The following is a 21099-nucleotide window of genomic DNA, read 5'->3' on the forward strand; positions in this document are numbered from 1 at the left end:
GCGACTATAGGGCTAACTTTAACATTAGGTAACAGGGTCCTATCTAAAGTTTCCATCTGCAGGCCTCACCCTTAGGAATGTGGAGAGTGGTAGCTGGCCTTCCCTGACTGGGTGTTGCGAAGGTGGTCTCTCTTGCTCTAGGCAATGTGTAACTGCCTGTTAGTTTCGGGGAACTGAAACCTAGGCCTTCTAGATCAGAGGGAAAACTTAAAGCCTGTCATGGAGTCTGTTTGGTTTAGACTTGTGTCCTTACACAAACAAATGTGTATGTTATCTGCTTTTCACTGAGAATATCCTGTTATCCTATTATGTGTAAATTACCTCATTGTAATTAGAGTAGTTCTACAAAAATGCCTTTGTAAAACCTGTTTCTGCACCCTTTTCAAAGCATCTTTTCACTGAGAATTATTTGTAAAAATTCCACTTTTTGATGTCATGTTAACACTTAAATCTATAAGTAAAAGCACAAAACCTGGCAAGGGGGAGATGCCAGGCTGGTGACCAACCAAGAAAGAAAGAAATTCCAACTCTCTCGTCTCCAAAGTTTTCCACCAACACCATCACCTCCTTCAGGGGACCCTGGACCAGTTGGAGCTGGACTCCAACAATCTTCCTTGGCCAAAACTGAGGCATTTGTTAAAAACTACCACCTTTGAGGCACCTGGGTGGCTCAGTCAGTTAAGCAACCAACTCTTGATTTCAGCTCAGTTCATGATCTCACAGTTCATGCAATCGAGCCCCTCATCAACCTCTGCACTAACAGTGCAGAGCCTGCTTGGGATTCTTTCTCTCTGCTCCTCCCCCGCTTGTCCTCTCTCTCTCTCTCTCTCTCTCTCTCTCTCTCTCTCAGTAAATAAATAAACATTTAAAAAAAAAAGAAAGCACCACATTCTTGGGCGCTGCACAATTTTCCATCATGTGTGCATTTACAAATAGAATAATCACAAGCTTTACAACCAGGCACTTGCTTTCTTGCTCACTATAATCCCTTCTAAAATTTAGTATAGACCTGATCTATTTGTATCTGGTAAATTCGAGATCTCCCACATGCAAATATCCCACAACCAAATACGTGTAATATAGTTTTTAAATCTGAAGACTTTGGTCTTTACTGACTGGCCTCTCTCCTCTACCCATGACTGTCTCTGTCAACTTAATGACAGGTATCTAGAAGTCCTCAGAAAGAAAAAAAGTGGTTTTACAGGCAGCATTTTTAATCTGATCTTAGCTGTTGCACTGACCTCCTGTTGTCTGGCAGATAGCTCTTAATAGAGGGTACTAAAAAGGCTTGGGGGTCACAGTTTTATTTCCTGCTCTAGCTGCCTTTTCACAGCCACTGCATACAACTGCTTTGTTTGAGGATAGCGATATCCCAAAATAGGTGATTATGGTCTCCAAACTTCAAGACACCAAATTCCAGACTTTCAATCAATTTAAATTGGAGACCTCAAGCAGAGACCATCTCCCAGAGGGCTCCACCTCCTCCTCTCCACTTGCAGACTGGTAAGTTTGGGTCTGAATTCATCTCTTTCCTAAAACTTTGATGAGAGTGGCAAAAAGCAGCCAACCCACATTCATACTACATTTTCCCACCATTTTCACGAATACCACATACTCCTCACTGGCAGGAGGCTAGCTTTCCAACTCTGACAGGTCCCCTTTATCAAGTGTATTGCCACTGCATAACAGTAGTCATTAGACTGTCACCTTGCAAACTCTGAGTTTTTGCTGCCCATTGGCCAATCTCCAGGCCAGTGTCATATTTTTAGTTTGTGTCTGACAAATCTTTCCATTTCCAGTAGCTTAAATAGGCTAAATTTGTTCTTCTTTTCATATCTCTCTCTCTCTCTCTCTCTCTCTCTCTCTCTCTCTCTCTATCAGGAAGTCTAGAGTTTGCATGACCAAATCCACTGTGATGAGAAACCCAGAGCTCTTGGTCTTCTTGTTCTACCACCCTCACCATGCATTTTTCACTTCATGGCCCAAGATGGCTACCTGAGCATCAGTTACCATGCCCACATTACAAGCAGCAGGAAAGAAAGAACAGAAAGGAGAAAGGCATGCATGTCTCTTAAGGAAACTTGTTAGAAGTTGAACAATTTCCTCCCATTTATCTCACATTAACCATATTTAAGCACATGGTCACCCTTGTCTGCGAGGGACCTTCAGAAATATAACTTTCCTTCTGGGTGACCATATGCACAGCTGAATTTAGGAGCTCTAACACTGATAAAGAAGGAAAGAATGGGTATTGGTAACATCAAGCACAAGGAGGAATGTTTCCTTCCTGTTCCTGTGGGTTCCTCTTGGATGGATAAGGTTCTGCTTGTACAGTACTCTGGCCTCTCACTCATTCTCCTGGGAGGTAGGGAGAGTGATTTCCTCAGGTTTGTGACTTTGAAAAGTATAACTGGGAATGCTCAGTTTACCTCCTTCCTCTCTTCTCTCTCTTGAAAGTAAGTTGCTTGCAGAAAGTGCAGAAAGCACAATAAACTCTGCTCTTTCATGTCCCAAATTTTGTGGAAATATTCCTTGATGCAAAGAATCATGAGAACTCATTGCTGCCTGTGGCTGGATGTAAAGCTATCTAATCCTGGAGACCAAACTTAGAAAACCCACTTGCCTACATGTCACATACTTTAATATCAACTTTATCCATAATGAAGCTAATAGTTTTATTTCCGTATGTCTTACCTTGTCTTATTGAGCTCTTAACTATTTCAGAACCTAGGCCTACAAAACAATGGTGCTATTTATTTGACCCATTTTCAAGGCAGTGTAAATAATGGTTGTTCATTGTGAAAATTTTCATCAGTATAAACAAGAGTAAGGAAGAAACTGAAGATCACCAGAAATCCCAATTCCACCATTTTAGGGTTGCCATTATTTTCATCTTGACAACCATGTTTCAGATATGTCCTTATGTACATGTACACATATGCATATGTATGATTTCACACAAATGGGCTCTCCTGCGTTTTTATTTAGATATCATTTTTTCTTTTAGAAAGTAATCAACTTAAAAATCACACCAGACGAAGTTAAAGAGTCAAGAACGACTTTATTCAAGGCTATTGCAACAGGGGAGAGAACTCACAACTCAGAGTCAGAACTCAGTCTGAGCTCAAGTCTGCTGAAACAAAGGACTGGAGAATTCTCAACAGAGATAGATGGATCACAGACTGTCTGTGTTTGCTAATTGATTTCACCCAAAGGAAAAGTAAGCTTTCTCATATCTTCATGACTAGCAGTAGTTTTACAGCTTGGAGCAAGGCTCCCACTGAAGTGAGACTCTCACACTCTTGGATGCTGAAAGGCAAAAGCACTGTCTTCTTCACTGATTACCTTTCAAAAAGATGGTTCCTGGGTCTTTGAAAAAAAAAACAGTCCTGGATTCTAAAAATGTTGAAAAGTTCCTTAAAAAGTTTATATTTTAAAGGGGTAGAAAGAACTTGTAAACATAAAAATTACAAGTTTTCTAAAGTAATGCTTCAAGAAAAGGAATCTCAGGAGCCTAGAGGGAGAAAGAACCCTATAAGTGACACGGCAAGATGTGCAGTAAGACATCCCCTTCTCATTCGCCATCACACAATACTTTGCTGTCCATCTGATGGGGTTTTGGAGTGGTGGTGGTGGGGGTCTGGAGTTGATGGCCAAGAAAGATTTTTTGCACCTCTTTGGTGCAAAAAGGTGATTTTATTAAAGCATGGGGACAGGACCCGTGGGCAGAAAGAGCTGCACTGGGATTGTGAGGAGCGACTTGCTATATACTATGAAGTTGGGGGAGGTAAACACAAAAGGGAAGTTTCCAAAAAGACTTTTATATGCTAAAGCAGACTCATAAGACACAGAGGGCTTGCTATTATCAAGCTAAGGTTGTTTTTTCTCTAGTAAAGCATTAACGTTAAGAGAGCAGGAAATTCCTGGAGAAATGTTATACTCTGTATTTACCTCAAGTATTTCCCAATGGGATGCAAGTTATAAAGAAATTTCATGTTATTTACATTTTCTTCTTGCCTTTGTTCCCAACATCACTGTGGAAGGGAGGGTGATGTTAGGACTCCAGGAAACTGAGTTGATAGGTTTCTGGAGATTAGGCTATTAATAAAATCGCTTTTTTCTTTTTCTTGTAATTACTAAGATATTTGTAAACTGATGGAGACTCATGTCTTACATGACTGTGATCTCTATCAGTTAACCACTGGTTTTTCCCTTTCCTTTGTCCTTGGGCAACCAGGGGTGCCTGAGGGATGTCACACATGTCCCACCTTGGGGGGATGATGTGGGGGGAGCTATTAGCTTGTGCTTTGCTCTCAGCTTCCTTACGTTTCTTCATCACATCCATGGACAAAAGTGCCTCACGGATCCAGGTAGAAGATTGTCAAACTCCAGTGCAGTTTAAGGCCTAGGAGAGTCATTTTAAGAATGCAGGCCTGCACCCATATGGCTGACTTGCTGACCATCCGTGGTCTCAGCTGCAGACGTAGAAACAGTTCTGTACCGCTGAGGACTCAGCTATAGCCCCATTTGACTTGGTCCTGTCACCAGCACATCCCTCAACATATGCCGAGGGACCCAAGAGCAGTCCTGCACACCTACTTATCAGGTAATGGGTACACAAAACTCCTTCCCTCATGTGGATGCTAAACTGGCCCATGAATCACTTCCAGCCCCTCCCAGGCATTACTGAAGGTGAGCTCACCAAACTCAGACTGTAGATTCTGAAAGGACCCTGTAACTGGGCTCCAGCTCATCCCATCACAGTCTGCAAACAGCCTTGCTGGCTGTCACACTCCTGTCTGTGTCCCCCAAAGATCCCAAGAGAGCCCTATACTCACTTCCATCCCCTTTGGGCCACAGTCCAGGGTCAATCCTGCCCACCCAGGGACCCTGCCAGTAACTACTCATCCGGGAAATGAGATATCACCTCATACCTGCTGGAACGGCTAGTATCAAAAAGATAAGAGGTAACAAAATGTTCGCAAGGATGTGGAGAAAAGGGAACCCTCACTAAGGTTGATAGCAATGTAAATTGCTGCAGCCACTATGGAACACAGTGTGGAGGTTCCTCAAAACATTAAAAATAGAATTACCATATGATCTAGCAATCCCATTTCTGGATAAATATCCAAAGGACATATACAAATAACAAATCTCAGAATGAAAGAGAAAAAGCTATACAATAAAAATCAACCAAAATCAACAAAATAATGGGAAAATATTAACTAAAATTTCCTGTAAGATCAGGTGACAAAAAAATTTTTTTATTCCTGGAATCACCACTATGATCTAATATAGTCCTATAATTCCTATATTAGACAACACTACAAATTTTTTAAATGTTTATTTATTTTGTAAAGAGAGAGAGAGAGAGACAGAGCACAAGCTGGGGAGGGGCAGAGAGAGAGATACACACACAGAATCCGAAGCCGACTCCAGCTGTCAGCACAGAGGCCAAAACAGGGCTCAAACTCACAAACCACAAGATCATGACCTGAGTTGAAGTTGGACATGGACATTCAACTGGCTAAGCCACCCAGCTGTCCCCAAAATATTTTTTTAATTAATGATGTATAAGGAAGAGAACAGAATGTATCAAAGCACCTGAATGTTATCAAAGCACCTGCAATGGAATAAATGCATTCCATACATGTTTTTTTGAGCATATGCTGCATTATAAGTACTGTTCTAGGCACGAGGGATACAGCTGGACAAAAGTGTTTAATGTTGTGGAGACTATGTCCTAAGAAGAAAGCAGACTATAAATAAGAAATTAACTGTGAAGGATAAGTGGAATAAAGAAATGTATTTTGCATATAATACTATCATCTACATTTAAAAAGTCAACATAATCAACAGATAAACTAAGAAATAGAGAGTTCAGCAAGGTTGCCAAATTTAAAAATTACTAAGATCATGGGGCACCTGGGTGGCTTAGTCAGTTGAGCGTCTAACTTCAGCTCAAGTCATGATCTCATGGTTTGTGAGTTCAAGTCCCACATCGGGCTCTGTGCCACTTCAGATCCTGTCCCTCTTCCCCTCTGCCCCTCCTCCACTCACTCTCTCTGAAAAATAAATTAAAAACATTTTTGAAAAATAAAATAAAGAATAAAATAAATAAAAATTACAAAGATCAAGTGTGTTTCTCCATCCTATTAGTAACTAACTAGGAAAAAAATGGGATATTATTCACAAAAGCAACAAAATCTATAAAATAAAAAAGGAGCCCTGTCTAACCCAGCTCAACAACTAGCCATATAACATTGAACACCTAATGTAACCTCTCTGGTCTCATTTTTTTCACCAGTAATATGAAGATAACAATAAGAGTATCTTCCTCATCAGATTATTAAGAGAATAAAATTATTTAGAAGAGTTTTTGCCAGAAAATACTCAATAAAATGTTAGCTGATTTTTATTATATCAATAAAACAAGAAACACAACAGAAGAATAGGCAAAGAATACATAATTCACAGAAAAGGAAATGCAAATGGCTAGTAAGTATAGGAATATATTCCAACAGTAGTAGTAATCAAAAATATGCAAATTAGAGCAAACATCACCATTAATTTGGCCAAAAAAAAAAAACAAACCTCGGAAAACAGATAAAACCAAATACTGTTGATGACAATATGTGAGGTAAGGAAATTTTAAACCATCCTTACAGTCCCCTTTAAAAAATCCCTTGCTCATAAATCATGTATTGTTCTCATAACTTGTTTCTGATTTTGGTCTGATATTCCTATGTATGGTAATTAGAATTTTGTATTGTTTCACAAGGAAAATTAGTCAATCTTTTTGTTTTCACTATCTTTAAGTTTTAGGACCAGGGTTATGTTAGTTTCAGAAAATTAATTTGGAATTTTTTCATCTTTTCAAAGTTATGAAATAGTGTAGCTGGGTTTTTTCTTATTTATTTTTTTAAACATGAGGTAGAGGACACAAGTAAACAAGGGGGCAGAGGGAGAGAGATACTCCCACAAGGGGTAGAGAGAAAGGGTGAGAGAAAGAGAGAGAAGCGGGGCTCATCCGACACGAGGTTTGTGTTCAACCGAAGCAGACCTCGAGCTCACCTGATGCAGGGCTGGAGCCCGTGAACATGAGACCATGACCTGAGCCAAAGTCAGATGCTTAACCGACTGAGCCACCCAGGTGCCCTGAAGTAGTTTAAATAACCATAAGAATCATTTCTTTCTTACAGATTGACTGAATAGAGAGCAAAACCATGGAGATCTGAGGCTTTAGATGCAGAGAGCTTGGAAATGGTGGTGACAAATTTTATTTTATTTATTTATTTTATTTTTATGGGTGGCAGTGAAACTTTTAAAATTTTTTCCATAATTATTGGTCTATTTATTTGTGTTCTTACTTCTCCAGAGTAAATGTTAAATGTTCATGTTTTCATAGAAAATATTCAAAGAGGGATCTTATTTATAGCCTTAAATTCTGTATATATGGTTATATCTCCAATTTTCACTAATAGGTGTTTGGTCTTTCACCTTTCCTATTGACTAATTTTACCAGTCTTTTTAAAAATATGTGAAATCATCTATTACCTTTCCTCTTTCTCTATATTCTAGTCTACAGGCTTATGTTTTCTCTTGTTTACTTCTTCTCTGCTATGTTCTTTATGTTTGTTGTTCTTTCTCTAAACTAGATCATTTTTCCCCTTTTAGTTAGTAGCTAATGCATTCAAAACCTCCTACGTTTGTTCTCTGTCTCTCTCTCTCTCTCTCTCAAAATAAATAAATAAGCTTTTAAAAAGGGGGAGGGACCTGGGTGGCTCAGTCAGTTAAGCATCTGACTCTTGATCTTAGCTCAAGTCATGATCTCATGGTTCATGAGATATAGCCCTATATCGGGCTCTGTGCGGACAGCTTGGAACCTGCTTGGGATTTTTTCCTCCCTCTCTCTCTCTCTGCTCCTCCCCTGCTCTCTCTTGGTCTCTCTCAAAATAAATAAATAAACTTAAAAAGAAAGCCTCCTATTTTCAGAGTCACTTCATCTATAGTACATAAGTTCCGATAATGTTCTCTCACCATTAATTTCCTTTTTGTTGTCTTTTTATTATACAAGTAACATAAATATATTTCATTATATGAAATTCAAAAATACAGTTGGAAATTTATACATGTTCTGCTCAATGAAAAATCAGGATTGTAGTAATAGAGTATGTAGAAATGAAAAAAATAAAAGAGATTGAACCAAGATGGAAAATTGATCACAGTCATCTACTCTCCTTCTCACCTCAATCCCCAGGAAATAACATAAAAGATACATGAAACCAAAATGTATCCATAATAGTTTTGGGAATCAAAAATAAATGTCAACAGTATATTTTAAAAGAATCGTCAAAAAATAGAAAGCAGAGAGAATTAGAAAGGAACAAAATAAGATGAAATCATATTTGAAGCAGGGTTAAGAAAGACAGCAATGGAAGAAAGAGTGGTTTGGGGACACAAAGCCCAAGGTCAATGGATGTAAGACTTGTGAGCTTCAGGGTATTTGTGAGCATGATCAATGAGAAACACCATTCACGTCATTTGAACACTGATCTCCTTCTCTCCAGGCAACAGAGAAGTATGTGGGCAATGGGCTCAGAGGCACTGCCTTTCCAGAGCTTCAAATTCAAAGCTACGCAGCAAAGAGAAATCACCAAACATTTGAGGAAAACCAACATTGTGAGAGATACTAAATATTACGAAAAGAAAAATAACAACTAAGAAAACAGAATGAACAGAGCAGCTACCTTCAGAGATAGGAGTTTTTAGCAGGTTGATGAAAAAGTGGTCTGAACAGAAAATGGATATATTTAAAGAACAAAATAGCTGAAATAGAAAGCTGATGAGTTCTCCTGAAATACAGTATAGGAGACTATGAGAAGTACAAAGATATAGATCCAAAGGAAATGAAATTACTATCTCAAAAAGATATCTGCACAGCCACATTCATGGTAGCATTATTAACAATAGCTAACACATGGAAACAACCTAAGTGTCCATGGACAGAAGAATAGATAAACAAAATGTTGTATATATACAGTAGAATTTTCATTCATTGAAGTATCGCTGACATACAATGTTACATTAGTTTCAGGTATACAACATAGTAATTGGACAAGTTTATACATTAGGCTGTGTTCATCAGAAGTGTAGCTACAATCTCACACCATCCAACACTATGACGATAGCACTGACTATATTCCCTGCACTGTTATTCCTGTGACTTTCTCATTCCATAATTGGGAGCCTGTATCTCCCCCTCCTCTTCATCCATTTTGCCCATGCACACAGCCTCCTCCCCTCTGGCGACCATCAGTTTGTTCTCTGTGTTTATGGGTCTGTTTCTGCCTTTTGTTTGTTTGCTAGAGTTCACATATAAGTGAAACCATATAGTATTTGTCTTTCTCTGTTTGACTTATTTTACTTTGCATAATACCCTTCCTTTCAATCACATCTTCTTTATCCATTCATCTATTGGACACTTGAATTTCTTCCATATGTCAATTACTGTAAATAATGCTGCAATAAATTTAGGGTTACATATAGCTTCTCAAATTAGTGTTTTTTCCCCTTTGGGTGAATCCCCAGTAGTGGAATTATTGGATCATACGGTATTTCTATTTTCAATTTTTTGAGGAATCCCCATGTTTTTTCCACAGTGGCTGCACCAATTTATATTCCCATCAATAACGCACATGAGTTCCTTTTTCTCCACATCTTTTGCAAATGTTATTTCTGATCTTGATTCTAGGCATTCTGATAAGCATGAGGCGATATCTCACTGTGGTTTTGATTTGCATTTCCCTCGTGATTAGTAATGTTGAGCATCTTTTCATGTGTCTGTTTGCTATCTATATGTCTTCTTTGGAAAAATAACTTTTCAGGTCCTCTGCCCATTTTTAATCAGATTATTTAGGGTTTTTTGGTGTTGCATTGTGGAAGTTCTTTGTATATCTTGGATACTAACTCTTTATTGGATATATCATTTGCAAGTATCTACTCCCATTCAGTAGGTTGCCTTTTCATTTTGTTGATGGTTGCCTTCTCTGTGTAAAAGCTTTCAATTATGGTGTAGTTTCAATAGTTTATTTTTGTTTTTGTTTCCCTTGCCTTAGGAGACATATCCAGAAAAATGTTTCTATGATCAGTGTCAAGGAAATTACTGCCTATGTTTTCTTCTAGAATTTTTATGGATTCAGGTCTAACATTTAGGTCTTTAATTCATTTTGAGTTTAATTTTTACACAATGGAATATTATTCAGCCATGAAAAAGAAGAAAATCCTGCCATCTGGGAGAATGTGGATGGATCTGGAAGACAATACCCTAAGTGAAATAAGCAAAACACAGAAAGGCAACACTGTGTGGAATCTAAAAAGGTTGAACAGATAAAAGCAGAGTAGAATGATGGATGCCAGAGGCTAGGAGGCTGGTCAAAGGCTACAAACTTTCAGTGATAAGATGAGTAAGTTCTGGGAATCTAAAGTACAACATGGTATTGCTGTGATTTTGCACCAGGCAATAGCTTGGGTAGGGGTCAAAAGCAGGCTGCCCCAAAGTGTGGCTCTTGGGCATACCGATTATTTTAACTACAAGCCACGACAGGGGCACTTAGCCCATTGAGCGGCCGACTTCCGCTCAGGTTATGATCTGGAGGTTCGCCAGCTTGAGTCCTGCATCGGGCTCTCTGCTGTCAGCACGGAGCCTGCTTGGGATCCTCTGTTTCCCTGTTTCTCTGCCCCTCCGCCGCTTGCTCTCTCTCTGTCACTCTCTCTTACTCTTTCTTGCTCTCTCAAAAATAAACATTTAAAAAAGTTACTTCAGAGACAGCCTGTGCAAGGACACTCAAACCCTCCTCCGCCCCCCTGAAGGAAGGAATAAATTCCTCTCCAATTTGAAAGGTACCCTCCCTATAACAGGAGGGAAAGAGACACCCTCATCACCAGACGTGGGAAATTGAGAGCAGAGGAGGCTGTAACAACCCTTGTTACTTTTTACTAACTTACTAGCTCCGCCCAAAATCTGTTTAGAATCCCTTTCAAATTAAAGTTCCCAACCTTAAGTCTCCTTTGTCCTGTCAGTGCCTCACCGTTATCGTCTGTTTGTCTGAAAATGATAAAAACTGCCTGCCCGGTCACGCCTTTGGTCTTAATTTCATTCCTGGGCCTCTGTGCCCACTTAATAAAACTCCGGGGTTTTTTCCTGTTAAAAAGTAATAATAAATTAAAATTAAAATAAAGTCTAGCATGGTGACCATTAGTAATACTGTATACTTGAAACTCGCTAAGAGGGTAGATCTTAAGTGCTCTCACCATGAAAAGGTAACTATGTGAGGTGTGCATGTGTTCGTTAACGTGATTGTGGTGATCATTTCACAATATGTATGCAAACAGAAACATCAAATTGTGCACTTTAAATACCTACATTTATTTGACAATAATTCCCCAGTAAAGCTGGAAGGAAATATTTTTTAAAAATTTTTTCTTATTTTTGAGAGACAGAGAGAGACAGAGTGAGCAGGGGAGGGTCAAAGAGAGAGGGACATACAGAATCCGAAGACAGGCTCCAGGCTCTGAGCTGTCAGCACAGAGCCCGACATGGGGCTTGAATCCATGAACCTGAGATCATGACCTGAGCTGAAGTCGGAAGTTTAACTGACTGAGCTACCCAGGCACCCCTTTAATTTTAAAAATAAAACAAAACTTGAAATTAAAAAAATGGAAAGATAGCAGGGCAGCAGAATAAAGAGTAATAGGAGTGGGTCACTTTAGTTACAAGACTCTAGGAAGATGTGTCTGGGAAAATGACTTTTGAACAAAGGCCTGGAAAGTGTGACTATAAACAGTAGGTATAAGATGATGAATTCTAGAAACCTACTGTACAACATTGTGCCTTGAGTTAATAATACTTTTTCATACACCAGGTAGATATCATGTTAAGTGTTCTTAACACAATTTTTTTTAAAGTATTTTAATTTAATTTTGAAAAATAAATTCAAAGGGGGCCTGGATAGCTCAGTGGGTTAAGCATCCGACTTTGGCTCAAGTGATGATCTCACAGTTCATGAGTTCAAGCTGTGCTGACAGCTCAGAGCCTGAAGCCTGCTTCGAATTCCTTGTCCCCCTCTCTCTCTACCCACTCCTTGCACGCCGTCTCCCTCTCTCTCAAAAATCAATAATCATTTTAAAAAATTTTAAAGATTCACAGAAGAAATGCAAACAGCCAGTAGACATTGTAAATAATGCAATACATTTAGGGTTGCATATATCTTCTAAAATTAGTGGGTTTTTTTCCCTTTGGGTGAATCCCCAGTAGTGGAATTACTGGATCATATGGTATTTCTATTTTTAAAACACCCTCAATCTCATTGATAAAAAGAGAAATACAAATTAATATAATAAGAAACCACTTTCATATACACTATATTTGCCAAATTTTTAAGTCTGATAATTTGAAGCATTTTAAGCAATGGGAATAATCATGTGCCTTGTGGGTACCACCACTGCAGAGCATTTGGTTTGAACATTTTGGAAGACAACGTGGCAATGTGCATTAAAATTGAAGATGTGTGTATCACACAACTAACTACAACTCTAGGTCAGATGCACAGGGAGACATGAGCAACACTATTTTTGTAGCATGTTTAATAAGTGAAGAAATGGAAAGACAAACATCCATCAACAGGAACACAGGAATGGATTGACTATGTTTACACAATGGAATCCTGAGAACAGTTCAAAGTGTTTTGGTTATTAATTTATTTATTTTGAGAGAGAGAGAAAGCAGACAAGCAGGGGAGGGTCAGAGAAAGAGAGAGAGAGAGAGAGAGAGAGAGAGAGACAGGGAGGGAGAGAGAGAATCCCAAGCAGGCTCCACACTGGCAGTGTGGCACCCAATGCAGGGCTGGAACCCATGAACCTCAAGATCATGAGCTGAGCAGAAATCAAGAATAGAGCACTTAACCCACTGAGCCTCCCAGATACCCCCAGGATAGCAGTTTAAATAATGAACTGCAAGGTATATTTTTCACCAGAGTGAAGTCTCAGAATAAAATGTTGAGGGGAATAAAAAGTTTCAGAAAGAAACAGAAATGTGAGACCATTTATTTAAAATTTAAAATCTGTAAGGCAATACCTATGATACTAATGGATACATGATTATGTAATTTTAGAAAGCCAAAAGCATGCAAGAAAGGAATAAACCGTTCATGATAGTGACTAGCTCTGAGTGCAAGGAAGAGGCTTCAGGTTCAATTGATTCTTTATGTTTATTTTTTTAATACACATACTGTTGAAATTTGATTTAGCTGGACAGTGGATACATAATAGGGGTGTCCGTTGTATTATTCTATTCTTGTCTATTTGTTTGAAGCATCTCAAAACCTATAATGGTTGCAACCAGTTTGGAATACCTGTGACGGAATTATCAAAAATGAAATTCTCACAGTCATTGCACACGTGCAAATTTAGTTGTCTTACAGCGCCTTCTGCTGTTATAAATATGCCATAACAAGCAATTTCCTGCAAAAATCAACCCTGAAGAAGCCAGGGAGGCCGCCCACACTTCTGTCCCTCCCCTCTAGCTGGAAGTAGCCTCTGCTATCATATTTGGGGATCCAGAGAATATGGAAAAAAAACATACAATTGTGGAAATTATTGTACAGAAGGGGTTTCTCCCAGGCAAACGAGGAACCAGGAGCCTGAGTAAAGCTGTCTGTGCCGGGCATACATCCTGAAAGAAGCCTGTCTCTGACCCCCTGGGTGTCTGTGTGTCTCTGCTGGAGAATACAAGGGTGACGGTGGCAGAGTGGGACCCTGGGTGAACGTCAAAGCTAGTATCTGAGCTGCCAGAGGCCTAAGAGAAATCTGATCCAACTTCTTTATTCAGAAATGGAGAGTTTGAGCTTCAAAGAGGAAGAGGATCTCTTCCTGGGTCACCCAGTGACTTCAAGCCACATGAAGAGACGCACCCAGGGAAAGTGGGAGGAAGGCACATGGTAGCACTCTGTCTCTAGTGAGCCCTCATCAGCGTCCCTCAGTATCTCCACAGAGGCTGCACTCAACCCCCATTAATACGCTCCTTCACCACCTTCACTAACACCAACCTCATGTGTCACAGAACTGTCCTCTCACACTACCTATAAACTCAGAACCACGCCAGGAGATGGAGAAACATCCCATGAGAGAAGCAGCCGGACAGAGTAGCCCACCAAGAGACTTGTCTCGGGGTACAGCTCCTATTGCTGCTGTAACAAATTCTGCACATGGAGTGGGTTCAAACAACACAAATCTTACAGTTCTGGAGACCAGATGTCTGAAATGGGCCTCATGGGGCTAAACATCAAGGCATCAACAGGGTCATCTTCCTTTTGGAGTCTCCAGGGGAGAATACATTTCCTTGCCTCTTCTAGCTTCCAAAGGCCGCCCACCTGCATTGGCTGGTGGCCCCTTCCTTCTTCAAGGCAGCAATCTCGTCACTCTAACCTCTGCTCCACACCTCTTTCCCTGGCTCTAACTCCCCCACCTCCCTCCTTTCCTTCTACGTCTCCTTCTGATTACATCAGGCCTACCCAGATCATCCGGGATAATCTCCCCAACTCCGTGTCAGCTGGCTAGCAAACTTAACTCCCCTGTGCTGGGTAACATAACATATTCACAGGCTCTGAGGACTAGGACGTGGACATCTTGGGAGGAGGGGGGTAGTATCCTGCCTACCACACGCGGTCCCAGCCAGTGCCGGCTAGAAGAAAAACTGCACACTTCAAGTCATGGTGTTTGCCTTAATCTTCCTTGACACTCAATCCTCTCTCTCTCTCTCTCTCTCTCTCTCTCTCTCTCTCTCTCTGCCTCTCTCTCACACACACACAGATGATGGCCTTATCTGAAATTACTGGCCTAAAAGCATACAAATAACTCAAAGAACAAGAATCATATCCTTTGTCGGTCAATAATTTCACATACACAAGGTGTCTGGTTCCCATTACCCACAGCAGGATTCTTCCCCCCAGATCTCCATCACCCTCCTCAGATCCCTGTCCCAAAACTCCAGCTCATTCCACTTCCTGCATATGTCTATAACCCTTCAGGACATAGATGAGTAAGATCATTTTTATTTAGAGAAACATTAACCACCTACTTTATGCCAGTAGTGCACCCCTAAATTCTTACCCTCAAGGAGCAAAGTACCCACAACACAGATACACTCCCATGTGCACACACACACACACACACACACACACACAGAGTCTAATTTCAGAGCCCAGTGCTGAGCTACAGAGGTACACCAGTGCCAACAGGGGACAGTTAACTCTGAACCTGGGAGGCTTGGTGAAACCAGAGGAGATGGCCTTTATATAAGCAGGTCCCTTATGCAGGACCTCGAGAATAGTATTTTGACCAAAGGAAAAAAGAAGAAAGACCATGCCAGCCAGAGATGGAAACGTCCTTGGAATGTCAGAAACAGTTGGATTTGTCTTGAACATGCAGTGGATGAAAGGCTGGGAAATGAGGCTAAAAGAAGCTTGAATTGGATTATAAAAGGCCTTGAATGTCAATCTGGGTGGGTGTCCTGACTGCCTGAAGCCTGGCACAGAAAGTTCTTCAGACATGGAGAAGACTTACAGGTCTGACTGACAGGAGTTTCAGGAAGAGCTCCCTCCTTTGTTCTTTGTAGATAAGGCCCCTTACCCCAGGACCTCTTAAGAACCCAAAAATATGAATGACCACTTTGATTTCTTCCTACCTGAGCAAGATATGGATGGGATAGCCTCTATGAGTTTCTTTTCCCCTTATTATGCCTGTATCTGTTATGGAGCTTGTCCCTTTCTTTATTAGTCACGCTTTCAGAAATGAAGATGCAATTCTGTGCAAAGACAAGAGGGATGCAGGGTATGTGGCATCATTGAAGGATTTCTGATCTCATTTGCTACCTGGGGCTCCTGGAATAATGGAGGGGATCAGAGCTGCTTTGTCCATACATTAGCCCCAGGCCTTACTTCTCCCACCGCTCTAACGGGACCACCACGATGTTCTATGAGTTTGTACCACTCTTTCATTCTTCAGGGGCTCCCACTCTGCCCTGCCTCTCCTTTTCCTGCTAATAAGCTCCACACCATCCAATCCACAGGCCTCTTTCTTGGTGAAGCTTCCCCTCAAATCCCCAAAATCTGAGGATTCCTCAGGACTCATGATGATTCCTTGGAACCTAAAAGTATGGTTTGCAGTAAATCGGCTACTTTGTTGAGGTCATGTCCAAGAGAATGACAGTAAGGTGAGCAAAATCAGTTAGTCCCTTTTCACAAATGAACCGGAACGTATACATTCCTTAAGTTAAGTGTATTGGATCCTGAAATGATGGATCATGAAAGTGAACACAGAAAGGGAAGACTGTAAAGACAGGAGTGGAGAAACCAAAGCAGCCAAGGCACTAAAGGCGAAAGAGGAGATATAAGTGAAATATCTGTCAGAGAATTAGGAACCGGAAGTCAACGTCAGGGGCAGGGGTGGAAGGCTGTTTAAACCAATAATTTCATAAATGGAGCTCATTTAAGTAATGAATTAGGTCCATGAGCGTCCAAAGCAGTTGAGATGAAACTTACCAGAAACAAAGAGGTCAAAGAATTGGGAAGCTCCAGGAAATGAAGATTATCTAGGACATTGGCAGGGCATGGGATGGAAAGCAAGACTGATCCAGGAGTCAAAGTCTTAAATAAAAGAAGAGGAGTCACTGAGAGGTGAGCGGATAAAGCAGTGAGGAGGAGGAGCCAGAGGACAGGAGCCCCAGGGGGACAAGGTTGTTAGTCAGCAGCCTGGTCTGGAAACTGCAGTGCCCTCCAAGGAGCCAACAAGTCCGTGCATTCCATGTCCCAAGCCTGGGAGCCAGGCTGCCCAGCACAGCCCAGCAGGCTGCCTTTCAGGTGCCTCCCAGAGAAGAGGCGCACCTGGGAACCATGTGGTGGTCTGTTTTCGCGTTTCTACTTAAATGAGTTTTGCTTTTATATATGCTTTTATATCGCTAATACCCTCCTACTTTCTATCGGTTTATTCGCCTTCTATATTCCAGTCTCTAATGTTAAAGGGTTTTATTCCTTTACTTTTGATCTCATTTTGTAGTAAAACTCAATAAAAATGAAGAATTCCCTGAGAACCACACTGATTGCAACCACCATGTGAAGCTGGAAAGTGCTCGTTTTCAATTCCCAAACTGCCAGCAACTGAACGCTCAGTTTTCCCTTTGGCCAAGAGATATTTAGAAAACTGCCTTAAAAAATATTTCCAAATGGGTAAAAAATTTTATTATAATTTGGTTTTTAATTTGACCATATGGCATTATTTTGGAAAATGTGACCTGTACATTTCCAACGTTAAGGATTTATTGAGATTTTCTTTAGTGCGTCAGATGGATCTATGTCCTATATTTAATGCCTCAGGGGAACTGAAAATAATGTTCCTTCTTTGTTCATTGTGCGCAAAGCCATAATAAAGCTTCTTCATCATAGTACCTCGTCCATGTTGGTTTTTTTTTAATTCCCCTATTGTGATTGTCATTCCTTCCCTATATTTTTGGCAGATTTTATTTTGTCTCAGTGCAAAGTAGTCTTGTATATAAAAGTCTGTGACTATTCTAGCTTCTTAGCAAATCATACTTTTTGTCCCAAATAAAAGGCATTGTTTTTTTCCACTTAAAGATCTTAACCTTGAGGCTGCTTTGTCTGATACTTACACGGCTAACCTCATTTTCTTTTGGTTAGCATTTACCTTGCATATATTTATTCATCCATTTATTGTTCTGGCTTGCTGTGTCCCTTTATTTCTGGCACAACTCTCATAAAAGGCATACAGCTGCATTTTACTTTGTGACTATGCCATCTATTTTTGTGTGTGTGGCATTTTCCCTTTCTTTTTTGTATTTTTATGCCCTCCTCGGCCTTTCTAAGATCAACGGAGTTTTAGGTTGCTGTTTCCATTTTTCTCCTAGTGTTTTCAAGAATCTATGTATCAGTTAGTATTTGACTCCACTGAGTAAAACAGAAATCCTAAAATAAGAGAAGCTTAAGAATATGTACTCTCAGGGAGCCTGTGTGGCTCAGTCAGTTGGGCATCCAACTTCAGCTCAGGTCATGATCTTGTGGTGTCTGAGTTCAAGACCCGCATTGGGTTCACTGCTGTCAGTGTAGACTCTGCTTCAGATCCTCTGTCTCCCTCTCTCTCTCTGCCTTTCCTCGGATCTCTATCTGTCTCTCTTTCTCTTTGTCTCTCTCTCTCTCTCAAAAATAAACATTTTTTAAAAGCTTTAAAAAAAAGTATGTGTTCTCACATTTAAAGCAGTCTGGAGGAAGGCAGTCCAGAGCTGAGGTGGGGGCTCCACTGTCTGAGGAGCCCAGGTCCCTGATCTCGCTCTGTTCCCCCCTTCACAGAAAGTAATTTCCATTCTCAGAGTTATACAGTGGCCGCTAGTGTTCCCGCCATCACACCCAAGCTCCATGCAGGAAGAAGAAAAGGAAAAGAGCAAAAAAGGGCCTGTGTCAGCTGAATCAGTTCCATCAGAGGAAACTTCCCTGGAGTGTCACACAGCGTTTTCACTTCTATATAATTAGCCAGAGCGTAGTCATGTGGATGTGACTACATCTATGGGGTGTGTATTTAGTATATATCTAGCACAAGGCTGACTGCGAAAATGTGGCTTTTTAGTGAAGTATACCACCACCTCATTCTGGTCTAAAGAAGAAAAGGAGAAGGAATATTGGACAACTGAGATCTCTGCCAAAATCTACATTCCACTAGCTATTAATTACATTTATTTTTTTAATGTTTATTTATTCTTGAGAGAGAGACAGAACCTGAGGAGGGGAGGGAAAGAGAGAGAGGGAGACACAGAATCTGAGGCAGGCTTCAGGCTCTGAGCTGTCCCCACAGAGCCCGATGCGGGGTTTGAACCCACGAACCGTGAGATCATGAACTGAACTGAAGTTGGATGTTTAACTGACTGAGCCACTCGGTGCCCCTACATTTCATTTTTTAACATGCCTATTTAAATAGGCATTTCTCTAACAACTAAACACCATGAGCTCCCCTCAAAGTAAGATATGTATCATTTCTTTAATTTTCTGCCTTTCCCAACCATCCCTCCTAAATAATAGCAAAATACTGCTTCCATATTATCAAATATTGTAGTGTATATTATTACAAAGATCAATTCTTAATAATTGTATGAAATATAGTATTAATAATAATTTTTATTAAAGTTAACTGTAAATTATAACTACTGCTTCCCAACTGTTGTTACAATCTACATTGTCTTCTTTCTTGAATTTTTAATCTGTTGACAGTAATGTTTTCAATGGCACATGAGTGGCCCTGTTATTTTGTACCTCTTTTTTTAAATAAATTTTTTAGTGTTTATTTTTGAGACAGAGAGAGACAGAGCATGAGCAGGGGAGGGGCAGAGAGAGAGGGAGACACAGAATCTGAAGCAGGCTCCAGGCTCTGAGCTGTCAGCCCAGGGTCCAACATGGGGCTCGAACCCACAAACTGCGAGATCATGACCTGAGCTGAAGTCGAACACTTAACTGACCGAGCCACCCAGGCGCCCCTCTTTTGTACCTAATTCTTATATGATATTTTCTAACCACAGAAGCTCAGTTTCTCCATTCTTTCTCCTCAAAACCAAGTAGCCTCTGCTTCCTTGTCCACTAGCATCTAATCTTATAGATGAGCCCTGTGCCATTACACCCAGCTTTTCTTTGCTTGTGATTTTTTTCTGGAAACTTGTATATTATTATCTTCACCCTAAAAATTCAGATTCCAGCAAGTTCACCTCGCTATTCACTTCTCCCCTCAGTAGGCAGTTTTGATCAGAATTATTAATTCTGATATCTTAAATCTAATTATAAACCCCTCTCCTTCTACTTCTCCATATTCCGATTCATTTTTCCAGCCTCCTCTTAAACATGCCTGATCTCCAGGATCTATCTTCCGTGACTCTTACCTTTAACCTCCTAATTTCCTTCTCCTTATCTTTTTGGTCTATGCTACGAAAGTATACCGTACCTGGATTTCCAAGTTAGTGGTTTATTTTACAGCCGTGTCTTCCAATTATTTGGAAGATTCTTTTGATTGGCGGTTTTTTAAGTTTTAAGAACATTTTGTCAAAGATCAGCCCTTGATTTATACATATACTATAATATTTATAATATTATAATATAAATATATTATATAAATATAATATAAAATTCCCTGAAGATAATAATAATCATTTTTTAAGTTTGTTTGTTTCACCCTTAGCTCACTTATTCTTCTTGGCCCTTCTCCTTTACGATGTTACTCTTCCTCAAATGTTTGCTAGCTCTGCTTCAAGTGAGGTGGTAAGTTGAATTTATAGATATCAGGCATTGGGTCCTCAGCATCCGTGCGGAGCACTGTCTCCCTGGAGCTAACTGAGCGTCTTCGTTGCAATAATGGGATGACCGAATTGCCGAACGTGTGCTGATTGGAGAACAGACAACCGGCAATGATCTGGCTCTCGGGGACTGGCTTTGGGATATCTTCTTCTAGAACACAGTTCTTTTTCTTTTTCTGTGACCATTTTGGAGACCCAGACTTACAGCCCATCCTGCTCCTCCTCTCCGACCTCTCACAACAGCTGATGATTTCACAGTGGTCCTGCTAGCAAACCCTTGAACCTGCTACCCTGTCAACAGACGAGGGGAAGAAGTGACCTAACTGTGCCAGGGAGAGTTATTTGCCTAATTACCCCTGGAATCACCCTGTGGCCCGCTCCTCCTCCCTAACTCTGTGACTCCTGAATTAAAAGTCCCCCCACAGGTCCCTCTGGGAAGAGAGCTTTCATTTCTGCAGTGGCTCTCTCCACATCTCATGGGCGATTCCTACTTCTTCGCTACTTTCTCCGTCACGTGACACCGTGTGCTTCCCCCCGTTTTTATTTAAAGAGATAATAAATGTTTATTTATTCAATAAATCTTACTGAATAGATCCAATATACCTGCCATGTTTTTAGTACTACAGAAGTGGTGATAAACAAGATCAAAATTGCTGCCCTTGTGGAGCTCATTTCATTGGAAGAAGTCAACACTGCAGACA

General features: G+C 40.4%; 1 long non-coding RNA gene across 1 annotated transcript in view; it reads right to left on the minus strand.

The window, feature by feature from the left end:
• The window catches only part of LOC115304988, a 39460-nt gene extending 19025 nt beyond the window's left edge, over positions 1–20435 (minus strand). Inside the window, exon 1 of the long non-coding RNA XR_003914711.1 lies at positions 20289–20435. This is a non-coding gene — a long non-coding RNA (uncharacterized LOC115304988). The remainder of the gene's footprint in view (positions 1–20288) is intronic.
• Between the last annotated feature and the right edge of the window lie 664 nt (positions 20436–21099).

This window comes from Suricata suricatta, chromosome 10 (genome assembly GCF_006229205.1).
Source record: "Suricata suricatta isolate VVHF042 chromosome 10, meerkat_22Aug2017_6uvM2_HiC, whole genome shotgun sequence".
NCBI lineage: Eukaryota > Metazoa > Chordata > Mammalia > Carnivora > Herpestidae > Suricata > Suricata suricatta.